The following is a 9201-nucleotide window of genomic DNA, read 5'->3' as shown; positions in this document are numbered from 1 at the left end:
GGAGCAAAGTGGTACTTGTGATGTAGGTGATGAAATTCCTCCCCAAGCCATAAGAATAATGGGTATTGGTCATATTCTACCCATTGAGGAACCCCTTGTGGCCGAAGGAGAAGGACAATGCTCCACTCAAGTGGAGCCTTCACCTACTCAAGACCCCCACGCTTCCGAAGAACAAAGTGTAGGCCCTCAACCTCGTGAACAAGACCAAGGGCAAGATCAATCTCAAGATGGTGGTGAACCTCCAATTGATGCCCAAGGTCAAGTTCTCCCCCTTGAGCAAGTTCAAGATCATGAGCAAACTCAAGATCAAGAACAAGCTCAAGACGGTGCTCAAGATAATCAAGTTAACCCTCCTCCTTCCACATTCGAGGAGGAATTAGAGCGTCGTGCCGCGAAGATTGCTTCCAAGCTCACCACCAAAGGCCATCTCATGGAAAATGTGGTTGGAAGTCTAAGAAAGGGGGTAAGCACTCGTAGACAATTAGCAAACTATTGTGAACATCACGCGTTTGTCTCTTGTGTTGAACCCCAAAAGGTCTATGAGGCGCTCGAAGACTCGAATTGGCTCAATGCCATGCATGAAGAACTCAACAACTTCGAGTACAACAAGGTGTGGAGATTGGTGCCAAGGCCATCGGGGAACCACAACGTCATTGGAACCAAGTGGATCTTCAAGAACAAGCAAGATGCTCATGGGAACATCATTCGCAACAAGGCAAGATTGGTAGCACAAGGCTACTCCCTAGTCGAGGGTATCGACTACGGTGAAACCTTTTCTCCCGTTGCTCGTCTTGAATCCATACATTTGTTGATTGCTTATGCTTCCCATCACAACTTTAAGTTGCAACAAATGGATGTGAAAAGTGCTTTTCTTAATGGTCCTATTAATGAGTTGGTTTATGTCAAGCAACCCCCCGGGTTCGGGGATCCTTACTTCCCGGATCATGTGTATCAACTCGATAAGGCACTCTATGGCCTTAAACAAGCCCCACGTGCATGGTATGACCACCTTACCGAGTTGCTACAAGATCGTGGATTTGAAGTTGGGCAAATCGATCCCACTCTTTTTACTAAGAAGGTCAAAGGGGAGTTGTTTGTGTGCCAACTATATGTTGATGACATTATCTTTGTTTCCCCTAACAAAGCTTTCAATGAAGAATTTGCCGCTCTCATGACCTCTAAGTTCAAGATGTCTTCGATGGGAGAGTTGAAGTTCTTCCTTGGTTTTGATATCAAACAAAGAAGAGAAGGTACCTTCATCAACCAAGCCAAATATACTCAAGACATGCTTAAGAGATTCAAGCTAAGTGATGTCAAGCCGGCTTCTACTCCAATGCCTACCAAGTGCCAACTTGACATTGATCCCAATGGTAAAGTGGTGGATCAAAAGGTATATCGCTCTATGATTGGATCCTTGCTTTACCTTTGTGCATCTAGACCGGATATCATGTTGAGTGTGGGTATGTGTGCACGGTTTCAAGCCGCACCAAAGGAAAGCCATTTTGTGGCGGTCAAGCGAATCTTTCGATATTTGGCTCATACCCCAAACTTTGGCCTTTGGTACCCAAGAGGAGCAAACTTCAAGCTTGAAGGATTCACGAATTCTGATTGGGCGGGAGACAAGGTGGATAGGAAGTCCACTTCCGGAGGGTGCCAATTTCTTGGTTGCTCTTTGGTAAGTTGGTCTTCCAAGAAGCAAAGTTGTGTGTCTCTCTCGTCCACCGAAGCGGAATATGTGGCGGCCGGTAGTTGTTGTGCACAACTCTTATGGATGAGGCAAACTTTAAAGGAATACGGTGTCATTTGTGACAAAGTGCCTCTTTGGTGTGATAATGAAAGTGCCATCAAGATTTCGCTCAACCCGGTGCAACATTTCAAGACGAAGCATATTGAGATTCGGTATCACTTCATCCGGGATCACATTAGGCGAGGGGAGATCGAGCTCAAGTATGTCAACACTCATGATAACCTTGCAGATATTTTCACAAAGCCCTTGGATGAAGCAAGATTTTGCGAGTTAAGGCATGAGCTAAATATCATTGATTCGAGCAATGTGACTTGAGCCCGTGCACACCCCTCCTCACTCTACTTGTTGTCTAGTCTAGATGTAGGCATGGACATAGGGGGAGTGTTGTTCTCTCAATGAACTCTCCCTCCCCCCATTATGCATAAATTGATCTAGTCTTTCACTCTAACCATTTTTTTATGGTACTAGTGCTTCAAGGACGAGTTTTGGTCATGGGTCCAAGGTTAAAATCTTCGCGACGCCATACCACTTGACTCAAACATAGGTGGCCTCGGCCACCGCCGTCTCTTGAAGAGGTCTGTTCTGGTCCGTTGTTAGTGTGTTTGTGGCCTTGTTGGTCTTTCCTCCTTATTGGCTGTGTTTTTCCGTTCCTTTTTGAGCTTAAGCCGTGTGTCTAGAGGCATGTTGGTTGCTGAGCGGTACTACCGCTGGTGGTGTGCGGTACTACCGCTCTAAGCGGTACTACCGCCCACCAGCGCGGTACTACCGCTGCGAGGCGGGGGCAGGGGTTATATCGGGGGCAGGGGGAGTTTTCTTCTCCCCCATACCCATTCGCTCGCCCCCACGCTCCTTTCGTCTCTCCAGCAACCGGCGCCGCAGGAGGGCTCCGGCGGATCTCCCTCTCCGGGGCGCTCCTCTCCATTTCCTTCGATGGAGACGATCCCCACCTTGTCCTCTTGCCATGGATGCCGGTATTGCCCCCGTTCCCTCTCTCTTCTTGTCTAGATTTCCAATCTAGCATCTTAGGGGCAATAGTAGTTGCATCTCTAGATTTTTGGCCAAATCTAGGCTTGAGTAGGATGGAGAAGGCATCTAGGCAGTTTGGATTGGTGTTTGGTAGGAGTATTTTTTTAATTTGGTAGGACGGTAGTGCTGGATCTGACCACGGCAGTAGGAAACTGATGTTTCCCGTCTCGAGCGGTACTACCGCTCCCTCTGGAGCGGTACTACCGCTTCGAGCGGTACTGCCGCTCACAGGTCACGGTACTACCGCTCTCTACCAGGTTCCACCATACTTTTACTAATCAGTGATCCTTTTTGGTTGTAATTGGTGGCTTATGCTCGTTCTTTATGGTTGTTTGCGTGTTCTTGTGTGTGGTTCCAGGTGATGAGCTTCCTGAGCATCAGGCTCGGCGTGTCAACCCCGGTCGTGCCACGTCCAAGCGGTACCGCACAACTGAGTCTGCAGGAGGTTCCTCAAGTGCTCCTCCTCCACCCCAACTCCAGAAGAAGCCTGGTGTCAAGCCGAAGCAATCTGGCAAAACTGTGCCAGAAATGCAAGCCAAGGAGTTCTGGGCAAGACATCGCTGCAACCCCTATGAGGCAGACCAAGATCCCACTTTGGTCAACCGTCCGTTCTGGAACAGGTTTCAGTTTGCCATCTTCTTTGATGTACTCAAGGCCAAGAAGAACCTCTTTGTTAACGTGCACTCCATCGACACCGACCATATGGAGAAGGATCCTGAATACTTTGGTGAAGCTCTTCATATGTGCACTCAACTGAACATTCTTGGTGTCATGCAATTCAACAAAGATTATGATGCTGATATTGTGGCCCAATTCTATGCCACGGTTCATCTCGGGACTGATGAGGACAGGACACTGACTTGGATGACCAATGGCAAGTTGCTTTCAGTCAAGTGGAAGGTGTTCATGGAATTGATTGGGGTGGAAGATCAAGGGCTTGCGTCTCCTGTCGGCTTTCGCCCACACCGCAACACAACCTCCACTCACAAGCAAGCTCTATGGCCCTACTGCACTTTGAATATCAACCCTGAGACGAAGAAGGAAACGTATGAGCTGCCTGCCTTTCTGGACATTCTTCACCGTGTCTTCCGTGAGACTCTTTTCCCTCGCATCGGGAATCTGGATATGGTTCATTCTTATATCGTGGACATGCTTCTTTTCTGCCAGCGTGAGAAGGAACAAAACACTGGAGAGTCCCTGGATATATCCCATGTTATGTGGTCTGAGCTTTTATCTGCTATCTCCGAGCGCAAGTGCCCGATTTATGGTCCGTTCATCATGCTGCTTATTGAGAAGGCCTGGGATCGTGTCTATCCCAAGGTGATGCTAGAGACCGGAGAGTTGGTTTCTCACGACGTCAAGCGTCTGAGGAAGAAGGACAACTGGGGCTCTCAGGTCCCTAAATCTGGAGGTCCTTCATCTGCTACTGCCATGGAGACTAAGGAGGAGGCTGAGGCTGAGGATGATGATGACTATGTGCCTTCTGCGGCAGAGCCCTCTTGGGCAAAGAAGCTCAAGCTCAAGATGAAGAAGTTGTTCTGCATGGAGGCTCACGGTCAGTACATGACTCATGTGGGTGATAAGAAGGTCCGTAGTCGTCACAAGGAGCTCATGCGTCAGTTGGGCGCTACCGTTAACAGTGGATCTGAGGACCAGCTTACTGAGGAGGAGGAGTGGATTCAGCAGCACTGCCCGTGGACCAATTCTGATGCCGAGCACTTCCCGACCAACGATGTGGCGCAGACGATCCCGCTGAGACCTGATATTTCAGTCCCTCTCTTGCTATCGCCTGGAGTTGTAGCAACACTCCCTCTCCTTTTTGGTGTCTAGATGCCAAAGGGGGAGAGAGTTTAGGGATTTGTGTTGTGTCTTCCGTCTTCTGTGTTTTCTCGCAGTGTGCCTTGTTTGGTTTGTGTCTGGTTTGTGTCAGTGAGACCTAAGTTCCAGTCATATGGTGTGAGACATATGCTACCTTATCTTTCGAGTATCATTATCTATGTCTATCTAGCTTATGAGTTGCATGCTTATCCTGTTATCTATGTTGCTCTCATATATCCTGCTTAGGTAGTTGGTCTCTAAAATGTAGGGGGAGTGTTGATACTGGTATCTGTGCCGTGCAGTCCAAAGCACTTATCTAGACAGCACACATCCAGGGGGAGCCCTTCTACATTTTAGGACGGTGGGGCTTTGCGCCTATCCTATATCTTTCCTGTTTGTGCAAATCCCGTATTGTCATCAATCCACCAAAAAGGGGGAGATTGTAAGGGCATATTTATCCCCAAGATATTTTGGTGATTGATGACAATGCTTTTGTGGACTAATCGTGTGCGTTGAGTTCTTTCAGAGATTCATCCTTTGGCACGAGACGATTACTTCCCCTCGGTGTTTTATTCAAGACGGTGTAGCTCCTTCGTTTCTCTGCTGGTGGTCTAGTTTCGTAGGAGTCACCGTACTATCAAGATGGGATCCGCTTTGGTAAGGCTAGGGTGGAATCAACACGTACACATCCTTATCACACCCGATGCTTCTTTCCGCTTCATTGGAGCTATCTTTCCTAATTTGTGCCTGTCTGTCCTGTCCCAGCGGTAGTACCGCGGTCCTCAGCGGTAGTACCGCCGAAGCACGTCAAGCGGTAGTACCGCTCCCTAAGCGGTAGTACCGCTTGCGAACTTCAGCCGTAGTACTGGAGTGGTTCCGGGCTACTACGGCCTCGATTCTCGACCGCTGTTTTTCGTGTCGGGTTTTACAGTACTAGTAGCGGCAGTAGTGGCCATAGTACCGCTCCAAGCGGTAGTACCGCCAATACTTCCGCGGTAGTACCGCTCTAGGGCCAGGACCCTGCATCCCTCGTCAGCACGGCAGTACCGCTGGGAGGGAGCGGTAGTACCGCTTATCAGCGGTAGTACCGCCCTGCCCAAGCGGTAGTACCGCTCTATGCGTGGCTGCTTGGGGGGTAACGGTTGGATTGTTTCCCCCACTATATAAAGGTGTCTTCTTCCCCAAAGTTGACTCACCTCTTCCCCCAAAAGCTCCATTGTTGCTCCAAGCTCCATTTTCTCCCGATCTCTCTCCCTAGCCAATCAAACTTGTTGATTTGCTCGGGATTGGTTGAGAAGGCCCCGATCTACACTTCCACCAAGAGATATTTGATTCCCCCCACTAATCCCTAGCGGATCTTGTTACTCTTGGGTGTTTGAGCACCCTAGACGGTTGAGGTCACCTCGAAGCCATACTCCATTGTGGTGAAGCTTTGTGGGGTTGTTGGGAGCCTCCAAGTGTTGTGGAGATAGCCCCAACCTTGTTTGTAAAGGTACGGTCGCCGCCTTTAAGGGCACTAATAGTGGAATCATGGCATCTCACATTGTGTGAGGGCATGAGGAGATTACGGTGGCCCTAGTGGCTTCTTGGGGAGCATTGTGCCTCCACACCGCTCTAACGGAGACGTACTTCCCCTTAAAAGGAAGGAACTTCGGTAACACATCCTCGTCTTCACCGGCTCCACTCTTGGTTATTTCGTGCCTTTACTTTTGCAAGCTTACTTGTGTTGTATCTATTGCTTGCTTGTGTGCTAGTTGTCATTGCATCTTATAGGTTGTCCACTTAGTTGCATATCTAGACAACCTACTTTGTCGCAATGTTTAAATTGTTAAAGAAAAGCTTAAAAATTGTTAGTTGCCTATTCACCCCCCCTCTAGTCAACCGTATCGATCCTTTCAACGACGATGAACATCGAGATATTGAGGAAAGAATTGGGGGAAAGATCATGAAAATCAATCCCATAGTAATACATGACTCCGCGAACAAATGGGTGAAGGGGAAACCCGAGCCCGCGGACAAAATGGGGAAGGAACACGACTCTATCGTGAGGCTCCGGAGTAGGGACGACCTGTCCCGCCGGTGGGAGACGGTGGCCGATATTCTTGGCCAGGTACCCGGCCTCCCGGAGCCTCTTGATATCCCTCTCCTGGACGGTAGAGGCCATCCATCTGCCTCCTGCTCAGGATACGGACATCTTTTGAAAACCTCTCTTCAATGGAAAAGAAGGATGCTTGGGTGTTAGAGCTCGAACAGAGGGGAATGAGCTAGCGGAAGGAGAAGGCGTGGGTAAAGAGGAAGAAACCTTATCTCTTTATAGAGACGGTAAAAGCTTTTTACGCCTCCCCACTTGCCTGGTGGAACCCGCTCGCTCCCCACTCGCCACAATTAGCAGTGCGGTTGGATTACCCATACCCGTATTGATGAGAATCCCACAATAAAGGGACACGATCTCTGCCATGGCAAAACGTGCAGAGGAAACCGCCGCGCGGTATGCGCTATGGCTGGTTGTGGGAGAACGGTTCGAATAATGACCCGACCGTAATGACATATCACGTCGTTTAAAAAGTTGTCAACTGAAATATCATTCTCTCTACGGTGGTATGTAAAGATCATTTTGCAGATCCGGACACGGTCTATGTGTTCGATAATAACTTTGGAGTATTCGGAGAAGGAACCCGCCTTGCAATGCCGAAGACAAGACTGCGCGCCGAACTCATCGTCATTGAAGCCTAGTTCAGGGGCTACTAAGGGAGTCCTGGATTAGGGGGTATCCGGACACCCGGACTATATACATCGTCCGGACTATTGGAGCGTGAAGATACAAGACTCAAGACTCCGTCCCGTGTCCGGATGGGACTCTCCTTTGCATGGAAGACAAGCTTGGCGATCCGGATATTGTGTTTCCTTCCTTGTAACCGACTCCATGTAAACCCTAGCCCTCTCCGGTGTCTATATAAACCGGAGAGGTTGGTCCTTAGAAGGCCGATGACAATTACAATCATAATGATCATAGGCTAGCTTCTAGGGTTTAGCCTCTACGATCTCGTGGTAGATCTACTCTTGTATTACCCATATCTTCAATATTAATCAAGCAGGAAGTAGGGTTTTACCTCCATCGAGAGGGCCCGAACCTGGGTAAACATTGTGTCCCTCGCTTCCTGTTACCATCAGCGTGAGACGCACAGATCGGGACCCCCTACCCGAGATCCGCCGGTTTTAACACCGACACCCCCCCTTTCCTTCCCCCCTCTCTACCCCTTCTTTCTCTCCTAGTCCAACTAGGGAAGGGGGGAACCCTACTCCCGATGGGAGTAGGCTCCTCCAGGGCGCGCCATAGCTAGGCCGGCCCTCCCCCTCCTCCACTCCTTTATATACATGGCCAGGGGGCACCCCATAGACACACACAAGTTGATCATTGATCCCTCTTAGCCGTGTGCGGTGCCCCCTCCACCATAATCCACCTCGGTCATATCATAGCGGTGCTTAGGCGAAGCCCTGCATTGGTAACTTCATCAACACCATCATCATGCCGCCGTGCTGACGAAGCTGTTCCCCGAAGCTCTACTAGATCGTGAGTTCGTGGGATGTCACCGAGCTGAACGTGTGCTGAACACGGAGGTGCCGTACATTCGGTACTAAGGATCGGTCGATCGTGAAGACGTACGACTACATCAACCGCGTTGTCATAACGCTTCCTCTTTCGGTCTACGAGGGTATGTGGACAACACTCTCCCCTCTTGTTGCTATGCATCACCATGATCTTGTGTGTGTGTAGGAATTCTTTTGAAATTACTACGTTCGCCAACACCATCTTCGTCGACCTGGCCGACGTGGAGTTGGCGACATTGTTGTTGGTGCCATAGTCAAACTCCTGCTTGGCCGCCTCAGCCTCCACGAACATGGCTTCTTTCTCGACTGTCAGGCGCGTTATCGCCATCGCTCATGCTGGATTTGGCGGGCTATGGAGTTTGTCGGTCTGGACGGGCGAGGACGGCCGGGCAATGGTAGCGGCCCCGGCTCTGGCTTTGGAGAGCTTGCCAGCAAGCCAGCATGTATTCGGTTAGCTTATCGGGCCACCCAACGGGTTGCAATGCCGGGGAGCTCCTACTTCTATTTGCCGAAGAGTCCATCCCACAGGGCTTTGGCGCCGTAAGCCATGGCGGGTGTGGTGCAAGTAGGAGATGGAGAACGTAGGTGTGGTGTAGTTCTTGACCGATGTCTAGCCTCGTTTAAATAGCAGGCGAATGTGAGGCGCCAGCCGGAAAGATGTTTAATGTCGACCAGCACAAGGACGGACATGTGGTGCTCGGGGAACCGTAGAGGTTTCTCAGCACATGCGCTGGTTCAATGGAGGTAGGTGGGCAGACAAATGCCGGTTCAATACGGAGAGAAGTCGTGAGCGACAGGTGTGCAACGTGCATCGCTCTCAGCCGACGCGCCATTGCTTCAATGCCGGCTCAAGTACGTGGTCACTTTGGGCCGACTTGAATGCAACGCTGATGCTTTGGCGAGAGAGGCCGTCGGCGAGGGAGAGGGATTTTGGGTGGGCCAAGGTTGTCGGACTCGTGCACGGCAGTGATGATCCAGACTCCCGCAAAGCCCCCCCCCCC

This window comes from Triticum dicoccoides, chromosome 6B (genome assembly GCF_002162155.2).
Source record: "Triticum dicoccoides isolate Atlit2015 ecotype Zavitan chromosome 6B, WEW_v2.0, whole genome shotgun sequence".
NCBI classification, from domain to species: domain Eukaryota; kingdom Viridiplantae; phylum Streptophyta; class Magnoliopsida; order Poales; family Poaceae; genus Triticum; species Triticum dicoccoides.
Note: the sequence above shows the minus strand (reverse complement) of the source record.